This window comes from Odocoileus virginianus, chromosome 25, assembly GCF_023699985.2.
Source record: "Odocoileus virginianus isolate 20LAN1187 ecotype Illinois chromosome 25, Ovbor_1.2, whole genome shotgun sequence".
In the NCBI taxonomy this organism is placed as follows: domain Eukaryota; kingdom Metazoa; phylum Chordata; class Mammalia; order Artiodactyla; family Cervidae; genus Odocoileus; species Odocoileus virginianus.
In genome coordinates this window covers 19,296,106-19,309,219 of record NC_069698.1, presented here as the reverse complement: position 1 = coordinate 19,309,219, position 13,114 = coordinate 19,296,106, and the positions used below count along the sequence as shown (strand labels likewise).

The 13,114-nt window shown below is 41.3% G+C and overlaps 1 protein-coding gene across 2 annotated transcripts in view; it reads left to right on the top strand.

The window, feature by feature from the left end:
• The first annotated feature begins 391 nt into the window (after nt 1-391).
• The window catches only part of HTR1F (5-hydroxytryptamine receptor 1F), a 143,362-nt gene continuing 130,639 nt past the window's right edge, over nt 392-13,114 (top strand). For both annotated transcript variants that reach the window (XM_070455048.1, XM_070455047.1), the window contains exon 1: nt 392-756. The gene's annotated coding sequence lies outside the window, so the exon portion shown is untranslated. The remainder of the gene's footprint in view (nt 757-13,114) is intronic.

Genomic DNA, 13,114 nt, shown 5'->3' with positions numbered 1-13,114 from the left:
CTGCCTATCTCCCTTGTCCTCTTCCATCTCAATCTCAATTATATTCAGGAAATGCCTGCTTTATGAAATTGTGGATAAAGAGATCTCTGGGTTCTCTCGGTGGATGGTTTTCAGTCTCACTTCCGAGGACCGCTTGCTATTACTCCGTCTTCGCTTTCCGTATCTGACCTGAGCTCCTTCCTAGCCACCAACCGGATAAAAAGAACCACTGGGAAGGAGAAGCAAAACAAAAAAAGGGGGGGGGGGGTGTGGAAGGAGACTAAAGTCGTTATATTTTAGATGCTTTCAGAAAGGTTATTCACGTCATTTCCAGATTCCATGAACAGATGATCTGCAAGGTATCACTCAAGTTAAAGAGACGGCACTTTTTTCCTCCCCCGCCCTTCTCCACGCATCAGTGGAAAGGGAGGGAGGAAAAGGAAGAGAGAAGAGAGAGGAGGCGGAAAAGTGAAAGAAGATAGATGAAAAAGGGGTGTTGAAGGAAGGAAGGGGTGAGGGCACCAGGAGAGGAGTATTCCGGGCGGTAGAGAGCCCGGGGCGTCCGCCCACCCGCGCTCGGGACCCGCCCCGGCGCTCAGCCAGAGTCCCGCAGCGCGCAGTCAGCTCGGCGGGCCCGAGAGCAGCCGGGACGCGCCGCCCTCCGCCCGGCGGCCGCCGGCGGCCCGCGCCGCAGCCCCTGCCCGCCCGCGCGTTCCCCTACCCGGGGGCCCCGGGATGCACCTTTCCTGCTCCGGACTGCAGCGGCGAGCGCTCGGGGTGAGTGTGCGGCTCAGCGCTCAGCCCGGGAGAGCGCGCCGTGCCCGCGGCCGGAGCGCAGGTGGGGAAGGGGCGCGGGGGAGCCCCGGGCAGCGCCTGCCGTGGGCGGGAGGGCCGGGAAGCCGTGCGGGGCTGTAGCCGAATCCGTTTCCTTCAGTTCTTCTGAGGCAAAACAGCAGCCCTGGAATTCCAGAATCGCCCTTTAGCACTCGGCGTATAACCTCTGCTCCGCCGGGCTGAAGTTGTGGGAAGCAGGGATGGGCCAAGGCGGAGAAGGTGGTCCAGGCTGGGAGGCGGGGGCCCGGCCCAGTCGCTGGGGTGAGGGGTGGCGGCCCGAGCCGGCGACACCCCACTTCGGGGCCAGGCTCCCAGCGTTCCTGCGCTATGGTGGAGAGAGAAGGGGCTCGGGCCAGAATGCAGCCCTGGAAGGACAGACGGGAGAGTCTTGAATACATCCCTCGGGGGGATCTGCGGAGAACTCTGGGGAAAGGAATTAGAGGGATGTCAGGAGCCGAGAGGAAGCGTAGATGGCGCGGGAGGTGGCGGGGGGGAAGCAGCAGTTTTCTACTTGATTTCCCGAGGGTAGGAACCCCCAAGCTAAAAGGGCGGGAGAGACCTTCCACCTCGCGTTAGCAAAGTGCTGGGCTGCTGTGGGTCCTGCGCGTCGAAGGAAGGCACCTTCTGATTTAGGAGCAAAGGTGAAGCGGGGATTGGAGTGAGGGTTCATCCTCAAGGTTTCTGTCCCTCCGGAAGCTGGGAGAGCCGCATCGTGTGCCCGGAAAGTTAAGGAATGGAGGAGACGGAGACGAGGAGGAAGAATACAACCAGAGATTTGCATTTTGGATGCCTCAGTGCTGTGTTTGGGTTTTGGGTGATTTTCTCTTGCATGAAAGAGGTGGACCCGATAAGATGGGAACAGAAAATGCGCTTTGGAAGAAACCTTGAGAAGACTTCTTTTGCTGCATGTAAAGTACGGCCCGGGCACCTTGACAGTTGTAATGTAGTGAAGCTGCATTTCAGATGACGTATAAGCAGGAAGCATCACCCTCCCCGCCCCTCAGTTTTTCTGGAATATCTGTGCTGTTATGTCGTTGCAGTTTGGTTTGCTATACCCAAAGCCAGTAAAATGAAGCACATTCAAAATGGTTTTCTCCTGGTTCCACTTACATCCAGATCTTTAAAATTTTATTTGTTGATCAACAATCTAATGACCCCTAAGTTTGAGTTGCCCCGATGTCTCTGTGTTAGATGAGAGAGGCGGACTAGACTCTGAGCTGGCTTTCACTGAAGAAGTGGGAGTGTCAACAGCCAAAGCGAACCTAAGCAAGACTCTCTCTTCCCTCTGGCCTCGAAGATGCCTTTCCTCCTTGTCTTTCCTTTCCTGCTTCAAACACATAAGCAGGTTCAAGTATCATCACTTTGTGTATCCCAGGAAAGTGTCCTTCTTGCTCCCCTCCACCCCTTCTGATCTGTGACAGGGTCTGGCTTGATAAGGAAAGTAGCTATTCACTCTTTCCAATCTGAAGTTGTGTCCTGTGCTTTGGATAGATAGTTCAGTAAACTCAGATGTTTGTAGAACAAATGTTATACCTACCTGGACTAGCTCTGCTGCTGCTGTTGTCTAGCCGCAAAGTCGTGTGCAACTCTTTTTGCCACTCCAGAGACTAGCCCACCAGGCTCCTCTGTCCATGGGATTTCCCAAGCAAGGATACTGGAGCGGGTTGCCATTTCTTTCTCCAGGGGATCTTCCTGACCCAGGGATTGAATCTGTGTCTCCTGCATTGCAGGCAGATTCTTTACAGCTGAGCCACCAGGGGCAGCCACCTGTATTAGCTGAGGAGTTCCCAGATATGAAAAAGAACTTGTTGATTTATTTATTTTGTCCAAGGGAATTTTAGTATATTTTCCTATACCTCCTTTGGCCAGTGTGAATCATTTGTCAAGCTTCATCCACTAAGACTTATTACAGAGCTGATGAGCTTAAGGTGTATCAAGGGGTTGTTCTGTCTTCAGTTCAGTTCAGTTCAGTTGCTCAGTCGTGTCCGACTCTTTGTGACCCCATGAACTGCAGCACGCCAGGCCTCCCTGTCCATCACCAACTCCCGGAGTTTAACAGTGTATAAAGATCTCTGTTGGAATGGGATTTAAAGAATAATTCAGTTTTTGCTGCTTTACCTCACAGGCAAATTTTATAGATGGCTGGGATTAGCACATTTGTAAAGGCAGTTTTTTCATTGTTTTAAATACATAAATGTATTACTAAGCTACTTTATAAAGTTTTTAGGCATATTGTTCTTAAAAAGACTTACATAAAGATACTGATAAAAATAATGCAACATATTCATATTTCTTAGGAAGTTAAAAATTTTTTAATTTAAAATTGGATGCCTGTCTCTTTCCAAAGACTTGTAAATTTATAACTTAATTCTTAATTACAAATGAGAGGAGTGATAGTTTGAATTTTCTTATCTTTTTCTTATCTAGTCAATGTGGTCCTTTTGAATTTGATTAACTGTTACTGAAATTATTTCAAAGATTTTTGAAAGGTACTTGCTGGGAAAGATTGAGGGCAGGAGGAGAAGGGGATGACAAAGGATGAGATGGTTGGATGGCATCACCGACTCGATGGACATGGGTTTGAGTAAACTCTGGGAGTTGGTGATGGACAGGGAGGCCTGGCATGCTGCAGTCCATGGGGTCGCAAGGAGTCGGACACATCTGAGCGACTGAGCTGAGCTGAGCGTCTGGTATAATAGTAATACATGGCTGATGTGAAACAACATGGACGTGATAGTATTTGAAAAGCCATGGCAGGATTCTCTTTTTTCAATTTTAGTTTAAGAGGTGGGGAGGATCCTGGTTGAGGCAGAGTAAACAAGATGCAGTGTTACTTCCTGATTGCTATTAACAAAGCACTGATAATCCTTAGGTGGTGGATTCCTGAGAGCCCTAAGGAGGCTTCTGTACTGATCTGACATAGAGCCTCAGCCCTGTGCCCGATATCACAGTCAAGTGAGAAACCTTGCTTTCCACTCCCTCAGCCTTAAATTAGACAGGTGACGGATACTGATTTCTTTCCTAAAAGTGAAGTACACTTGAAGTGCTGTAGGGAAACTTGAAATTGGCATCTGTAACAGAAACTAGTACTTCCACTTGAAAAATATAAAGAGCAATGTTTTAGAGCCCAGGGATGGACATAAATAGGCAAAAATTATATCAATGAGTACATACAAGTGTTAAAAAGGAAGGACACTATTGACCTGATAATTTCTGCCATTCCTTAGTGGTATTTCCTTCTCTCAAAAGTAGCATGTGGTCTGTTAGCCCATGGTGTGGAGTAGCTGTGTTCTTCTCTGTATAATGGGAGATCGTTAAGGATTTCTAGTGGGAAACTTTTACCAGGAACCTCTTACTATTGTGTCAAGATATCTCTAAGATAAGAGGGGAGGTAAGGAGGTTGTTAAGAGGCTCCTAGAATTTCTTAGCCTATTCTTCAGCCAGAGTGATAGCCATGGAAATGATGAGAAGTGGCAGAATTCTGGATGCATTTGGAGGTAAGGGTGACAAGGCTTGATGAAGGATTAGATGTGGTTGCTGACAAAAGGAAAGAAACCAAGGCTCATGTTGAGATTTATGACCAGAGTAAGTGGAAGAATGCATTTGTCACCAGCTGATTTGGGAAGATTAAGGAGAAGCAGTCAAGTTTTGAGCAGCCTATGAGATATTCTGGGGGCTTCCCCCTAGGGGCTCAGACAGTAAAGAATCTGCCTGCAATGCGGAAGACCTGGGTTCGATCCCTGGGTAAGGAAGACCCCCTGTATTCACCCACTCCAGTATTCTTGCCTGGAGAATCCCATGGGCAGAGGAGCCTGGCACGTTACAGTTTCTGGGGTGGCAAAAAGAGTTGGACATGACTGAGAAATGGACACTCACACTTTGATTAGATATTTAGGTGCAAGCATCAGTGTATAACTGGTATTTAAAATAATGGGACTTTACAAAAATGATTTAAGGAGAGAATGTATTTAAAGGATCAGACTGAGAAAAGATCCCTAAAACAGCTCAAAATATGGACACTCAAAAGAACAGGAGCCAGAAAAGGAAACTGAGATGTAGCAATCAGTGAAATAGGGGTAAATCTAGAAGGATATAAGATCTTGGGAGCTGAGAAAAGAAAGTATTTAAGCAGGAGGAAGTGATGATTAACTAAATCCAGTGCTATGGAAGAGTTAAATTATATGAGGACAAAGAATTAGCTTGGAATTATGACCTTGAGAAGAGTTATTTCAGTTGAAATGATGGTGACAAAAGATTGACTGATAAGGATTGAATAAAGACTGGTGACCTTGTGAGTCCAATCCTAGGATATATCTTATGGACATATTTTTACTTTGAACAAATAATATTTGTTCAAACGTATTCCCTGAAGCCTTTTATAATAATAAACAATTGAAAACAATTAACCCTTATAAATGGAAAACAAGCAAAATAAGCCATGTATATCCATTCAATGGAATATTACCTAGCTGCTAGAATTATTAAGGCTGCATTCTATATACTAGTATGAAAAGATCTTCAAAGTATATTAAGAAAAAGTTATAATGCAATGTGCATGTTGTGTTATCATTTGTTAAAGAACAAAAATGAACCTATTTTTGAAAGTGTATACTGACAGAATGGACTATAGTGTTTACCTACAGGGGGCAGGGGGAGTGAATGGTAGTAGGAAAGAGAGATTAAATCTTATATAGATGTCAGTACCTTTGAGTTACGTGCACATAGGTTATTTAAAATACTAAATCTATACATAAATCTAAAAGATTATTTGCACTTTAAAATAATAACGGTACAGAAGTAAGAGTGGGAAGTGAGGAAGTGAATGCTCTGTATAAAGTAAGTCCTTCAAGAAGTGGATTAAAAGTAGCTGGAGCAGACCATGGAGATTTGTTCTTAATATGGGAGCTTTAATGTTGGAATTAGACCAGCGAGCATGAACCAGACAGAAATATGTCTGAGTGCTCAGTCGTGTCCAACTCTTTACAAGCCCATGGACGGTAGCCCTCCAGGCTCCTCTGTTCATGAGATCCCCCAGGCAAGAATACTGGAAGAGGTGGCCGTTCCATTCTCTGGGGGATCTTCCCCACCCAGGGTTTGAACCGCGGTCTCCTGCATTGCAGGAGAATTCTTTACAGTCTAATGTTGATTTCTTTAAAAAAAAAAAACAACAAAAAAAAAAACGGACAGTGGTGGGAATAAAACCCCTTAATAAGTGGTAGAGATGAAATTCCAGAAACTAGTCAAGGATAGAACTAGCATGACAGAATAGGGACCTTTGCTCACAAACGCTCAGCTCTGGATCAGTCCTTTGATCAATCTCCTGCATTCTTAAAGCTAAGTGCTGCCTGGGACTTTGGTATAAACTATTCTAATGGATGCTACTGTAAAGCCTTAGTTCTAATATCATTTGGACACTCAACTTCTCATCACATCTCTTTTTTTAACCTGTTTTATTGGGGGGACATCCTCTCTAGTTCTCTCCAGCAGGTGGACCGCACCTTGCCACCCTTCTCAAAACTAACTCTGTCTCTGTCCCCTTCGCTCTTAGGATAATTCTTTCCTGGAGATTCAGAGACTCCCAGGAGTGAAGGTCCCTCACCACTTCTAACTCCTGCATGTTTATCTGCTTACTGCTTCCGTTCCTCAGAGTTGTGTAATCCTGCTGACCTCCCTCTCCGCTCTGGGTCCCGCAGCTGCCCCATTCCAATCTGAACCTCACTTCATCAACCATTCCTTTTATCACCTGCCACTTTATCCTCGTCTTGATTTATGACTTCATCATTTAAGTATATTTCCGAGATCATATCATGCCCATACTTAAAACAAGCAAACAGAAAGCACTCTAATATTCTTGACTGCCTTCTATATTTAGTCTCCTATTCACTCCTTCTTTACTCAACTGCCTTCTAGAAAAAAATTGCACATAAGTATAAATCTTTGCAATAATTTTTGTCAATTAGCAGACTCACTGAAGCCCATCCGTGGGAAAAAGGAATCCTTCCTGGACCTTCTTATGAAATAATTTCATTAGCTACTCCCAAATAAGATGATGGATCCTAGTTTTTCCAAATGTGAGGATGAATCTCAGTTTCAGTATTGCCCGTTAACACTCATCTTTCCCTGTATCCAAGTCCTAACAATACATACTACCTTCATGATTTTTTATATTCCTTCACACTATTTCTCCTTTAAATACTTTCTCTTTAAATTGAATCACATTTTAAATAAACATTATAAATAAATAAAAATTAAATTCTTATCTCTGTTTTAGTGGAAAATCAATATTATTGCTACCTGTGAGACAAAATGATTTTAAGAAGAACTATGGCAAAAAATGATGATGATACTGTTTTAATCAGATGCTTATTGCCAGCTAAAAGCCTTGAACATGAAGCTTATAAGGGAGATAGCAAAAGTTAAAAACAAAATTCGACCAAATTGAAACTCTCTCAAGAAAAAACTCTCTCAAGAAAATTGAAAGGGGAATCAGTTCCTCACTGTGTGTCACAGTATTATTTAATGCCATGACCTAGTACAAGTAAAGCAATGTTGAGTAGCACCAATGGGACCTGCGCTTGGGAAAATTCCCCTCTCTTCTGCATATGCAGCCCACAGCTCCCCATCAAACTACAGACACTGGAGATCACTATATTGACAAAGAAATGACCCTTAGGCACTGTCAGTAGGTTCTTAATTAAATTCATCTTCTTCCTTCCTTAAATATCTGAAAGTGAAAATGTTAGTTGTTCAGTTGTGCCTAACCCTTTGTGACCCCCAGGACTATAGCCCACCAGGTTTCTCTGTCCATGGAATTCTCCAGGCAAGGATACTGGAGTGGGCTGCCATTTCCTTCTCCACGGGATCTTCCTGACCCAGGGATCAAACCCAGGTGTCTTGCATTGTAGGCAGATTCTTTACCATCTGAGCTACCAGGCAAGTCTAAGCCTGTTATATTCCATATCCTGTCAGAAAAAATTCAGTTTCTTTTGTAAAAAAAAAAAAAAAGTTTTTCTCCATACCCATTCAGATTCAGTCTGATAGGTCTCTTGAATCTGTTTTCCTGATCATCTGTTAACTTGCTTTAACTCAATATGCCTGGCCTGGATTCTTTTAAAACCTTCAACCTCATCTCCCTGGACCTAGCCTTGCCTCCATGAATCATTTGTCCCACATTCTCACGAAATTAATTTTAGAGATTAGTTCTGTCCTATGCTTTGGTGACACCATCCCCTTTTCCTTCTAGGAACAAGCCAGGCCACGTACCTCACTTTCCCAGCTTTCTTTTTGTATTTCTGCTGCTGTTTACTTCCTGCCACTCCAGCTTGTCCACCTGTAGCTATTATGCTTCAGTAATAGGAAATGGCTCACACTTATCTGACATGTGTGGTTTTCTTCTCTGTTCATCCCTTGGCTCTGAATATCCTTCCTTCTACCTACCAAACTCCTAGTTATTGTTGTTTTTCAGTCGCTAGGTTGTGTCCAACTCTTTGCAACTGCATGGACTGCATCACGCCAGGCTTCCCTGTCCTCTGATATCTCCCAGAGTTTGCTCATGTTCATGTCCATTGAGTTTGTCACGCTATCTAACTAAATTCTTCATCTGACCAAATGTGGGTTTATTTGTTTTCCTTTCCAGAGCCTATTCTTAGCCAAAAAAAATAACCCACTCTTGTACACTAGTTTTGGCCCTTTTGCTCACCTCCATGCTACCTTCTCCATGCTGTTTTTTTTCATTTTTAATTGCTTGGCCTCACCACACGGCATTTGGGATGTGTGATCTTATTTCCCAAGCCAGGAATTGAACCTGCTCTCCTTGTAGTGGAAGTGGGGAGTCTTAACTACTTAACCACCAGGGAAGTCCCCATGCTGCTTGTTTTTAATTTATTTATACATATCTCCTGTCCATTAAACTATTGAGTCCTTGGAAGCAAGAGTTGAGTCTTTTTCATCTGTTTCTCCAGACCAGATGAACCATAGTACTTGGTACAAAGAGTGTCAAAGAGAAACTTCTTTTACTCCTGTTTCCTGGAGTAAGAACACCTGTCAACAAGCTGTGACACTGAACTCTTCACAAATACCCTTGGGTGGGAGTGATTTTTTAAAAACTTGCTTCAAAACTTCTTTTTCTCCAGTCAGTGGTGGTTCTTTTTATGGCATTTTACTCTTTCAAACTGTCTCATAAAATTAAAAAAAAAAAAAAAAAACTCAGAGAAGCTTCTTAACATAATCTACTATACCCACAATCTCCAAAACAGATGGCTATTTTTCTTATATAATAAAATCTCAAGGGAAGAAAATTGTATAACCTTACTCAATAACCCACTTAAGTATCCTACTAGCTTATTTTTTTATGCAATATGAATTGACATTGCTGAAGTCATTTCTTTTCTTTTTTTAAATGGACAATATGTGGTTACATTTTTAGTCCTTTCATCTATTTTAAGACAATGTCAACTAACATTGAATAAAGTGTTCTCAATTAAGTCAAGAGTTATTGATACTCATTCATCTTTTGCAAATACTTAACTTTCAACCTTATCTAAGATACAGTGATCTTTGGCTCCAGTTCAATTGGAATCTTTCATCTCTGTGTTATTTATTCATCTTGTAAGTTAATATATATCAGTTTATTAACATACACATAGTGAGAATTAATGAAATAAAGTCTTTTTTGAGATAGATGTTTTATATAAGTAGAAATCAGTATATATGTTAAAGTCCCTCAAGGTTATATGCAAATTCTCTAGCCATAAAAAGCCCTAATTTTCCAATTATGTTTTGGTTTATGCCTTACAGTACTTGGCTTTTTGAGGCATTTGTGTTATTTTTAAAAGTATATAAAGTATGATTTTGTTTCCTTCATCATAGCAAGCAAAATTCCTAACTACTTCTGGACTAAAATCATTTCAGGAAAAGACTAATTTGGCTCAATTTATAAGCAAGGGTGACTTAGTTATGTGGTACAAGTAACGATGTATAGATCAGTTGCATATTTTCATAGTGCCTTATTAAATAGTGCTTGAAATAATGAGTTCCAGATTTGGAAAGTGGTCATTTCAACATTCTGTCTGCATATTATTCAGGGCAGCCACTACAATTCATTGCTAACAATTCAAAGCATCTTTTAGCTTTGCTCTTCTCTAGAATCTTGGCAGCTGTGCTTGACAAGGCAAAGACCCTTTGGTCTTTTTATTCTAGTTGAAAAAAAGCACTGGAACTCTCTATTCTTACCTTTCATAACTAAAGACTAGACTGTACAGTTTGGAGCCTTTCTGTTTTGAGAAAAGGAGCTTGGATTTTAAATTCTCAAAGAACCATCTTGTCTCACATTCATCTGTAGATCTTTTTCCCTGTTACCTGATTGGATTCAATCAGCCATCGTCAACCTGGAAGGTATCAGAAGAGAGAAACTAATATTATTCCCTTCATAGTCATAGTCTCGGAAAGGGCTTTCAAATGAATGGTTAAAATCCTGACAGACTTCATTTTTGTTCTAAATAAGTTTACCAAGATTTAGCTCTAATCTATGTAAGTTTCCTTTCTATCCATATCTTCCCAAATATGCCCTTTCACTAAAGGTATTTGCAAGTTTTCACTGAACATCACTGCTACTTCAGGACCGAAGTGGAGAAAAGCTGTAAAGAGTGTTGCACTTTTAAAAAAGTACATAAATGCACCACACCAATGTAAAATTGTGGACAATATATCTGCAGCAACTAAAGAAGGTTAAATGAAAACCAGTGTCACATGCTGGAATGTCTGTTCAGAAAAACATCTGATTTGATGTAAGATACAGATAGATATGTGGGCTTCATAGTAAAACAATAGGGATGTAAGAGCTTTTGGAGTGAGAAATTATGCTTAGCATACAAAGGTGGAAATGAAAATGAATGAAATGAAAAGTAGAAATACCCTGCCCTTCATACAAACTAAATGAAAAGTAGAAATACCCTGCCCTTCATACAAACTAAGTGAATAATTAACAAAATGGTGCATGTGGGCTTAGTTGCTCAGTTTTGTCAGACTCTTTGTGACCTTATGAATTGAAGCCTGCCAGACTCCTTTGTCCATGGGATTTCCCAGCAGTAATACTGGAGTGGGTCGTCATTTCCTTTTCCAGGGGACTCTTCCCGAAGGAGGGATTGAACCCACATCTCCTGTATCTCCTGCATTTCAGGCGGATTCTTTACAGACTGATTGAACCATGCATAATTCCATGAGTACACTCGTAATGGCTTAAGAACAAACTTTTGGATAGTTTTCACAGCTGTATTCCAATGTATAACTACATTCCATCACATCTTATCAGGAATGATTATCCCCATTTTATCAAGAGGGGAGTGATTCTCAATAGTTTGTCCTATTGCTTGGGGCTCATCAGTGATAGAACTAGGGGATACAAATCTACATTTAATCTCGGTCCAGTCATTATCCAAATATAGAATATGTTGCCTTCAACCCTAAAATATTTGAGGAAAAAACTGCATCTCCCTCTGGACTCATTTTTAAGAAAATTTTACCATTTTCATTGTTAGCTTAAAACAAAAATGAATTGCAAAATTTAAAAATAAGAAATATTACCTTTTTTGTTACTTGCAGGTGTTTCTAAATATAAAAATGTGATTTTATTCTTATAACATTTTCCTTGTTGTTGAAAACATATTTATAATATTTAAAGAATAAAGTGAAAGTGAGTGAAAGTCAGTCTACTCTTTGCGACCCACTGGAGTGAGTAGCCTTTCCCTTCTCCAGGGATTCTTCCCAATCCAGGGATTGACCCCAGGTCTCCTGCATTGCAAGCAGATTCTTTACTAGTTGAGCCACAAGGGAAGCCCAGGAATGCTGGAGTAGGTAGCCTATCTCTTTTCCAGGAGATCTTCCCGACCCAGGAATAGAACCAGGGTCTCCTGCATTGCAGGCGGATTCTTTACCAACTGAGCTATCAGAGAAGCCCCATTTAAAGAATAAAATTCTCCATAATTCTACCTCAGCATTCTTACAGAAATTAAGCATTATATCAAAATTTTAAAAAATTTTATGGAATTGATAGCCAATATTATATATCTCAATTCTTGTTGATATATATTTATTTGATTACCCCTGGTGCCTCAGATGGTAAGGAAAGAAACTGCCTGCAATGCAGCAGACCTGGGTTCAATCCCTGGGTCGGGAAGATCCCCTGGAAAAGGGAATGGCAACCCACTCCTGTATTCTTGCCTGGAGAATTCCATGGACAGAGGAGCCTGGTGAACTACAGTCCATGGGGTCACAAAGAGTCAGGCATGACTGAGCAATTAAACAACAATAAAAAGTTAAATATAATTTTTTAAATTTTATGGTCATTTGAGTTTCTCCTTTTTAAGTTAACTACCAGTGTTTTTTGCTCATATTACCATAGACATGTTTATGTTTTCCAAAGCTTTGCCTGCCATATATTGCAAATTTTCCACTTCGCTGATGTCTTTGAACTGGTGCTGTCATAGTCTTTGAACGTGTGATGGCATATACATTTAAATTTTATGTGATTAAGCTTTTGGTTTTTTTACTTTGGTTTGGTTTTGGTTTTATGAAACCAGCAGTAAGCTTACAACTTTCTATCCCAGGCTCAGTTGGATATTTGTTGTTAGTTGCCAATTCTAATGATCTTATTTATTTTATATGTTGCTCTTTGATCAAGCTGTAATTTTTTTTTAATTTTTATTAGTTGGAGGCTAATTACTTTACATCATTACAGTAGTTTTTGTCATACATTGAAATGAATCAGCCATGGATTTACATGTATTCCCCATCCCGGTCCCCCCTCCCACCTCCCTCTCCACCCGATCCCTCTGGGTCTTCCCAGTGCACCAGGCCCGAGCACTTGTCTCATGCACCCAACCTGGGCTTGGTTATCTGTTTCACCCTAGATAATATACATGTTTCAATGCTGTTCTCTTGAAACATCCCACCCTTGCCTTCTCCCAGAGTCCACAAGTCTGTTCTATACATCAAGCTGTAATTTATTTTTATATATCATGTGTGATGAGTTCTGTCTTGATCTTTTTACTAAAGAGTTAGCCTATTGTCCTAAACCATGGCTTGAAAAGTTGTTCTGTCCTCTTAAGTATGAAGTGTAAAATTTATCACCTACTAGCTGCTTCTGTTTACAGTAATCCATGCTGTTTCATTTTTCTCTCTTGATAGTTGCATGTATCTGTCCTACTTTAAGGTGTTGTAAATTTTGTAACATTTTAACAACTGTAGGGCAAGAGTTTTCAAAATCACTCTTCTCCAAAATTTTTTTTATTGTTTCCTGTTTGTT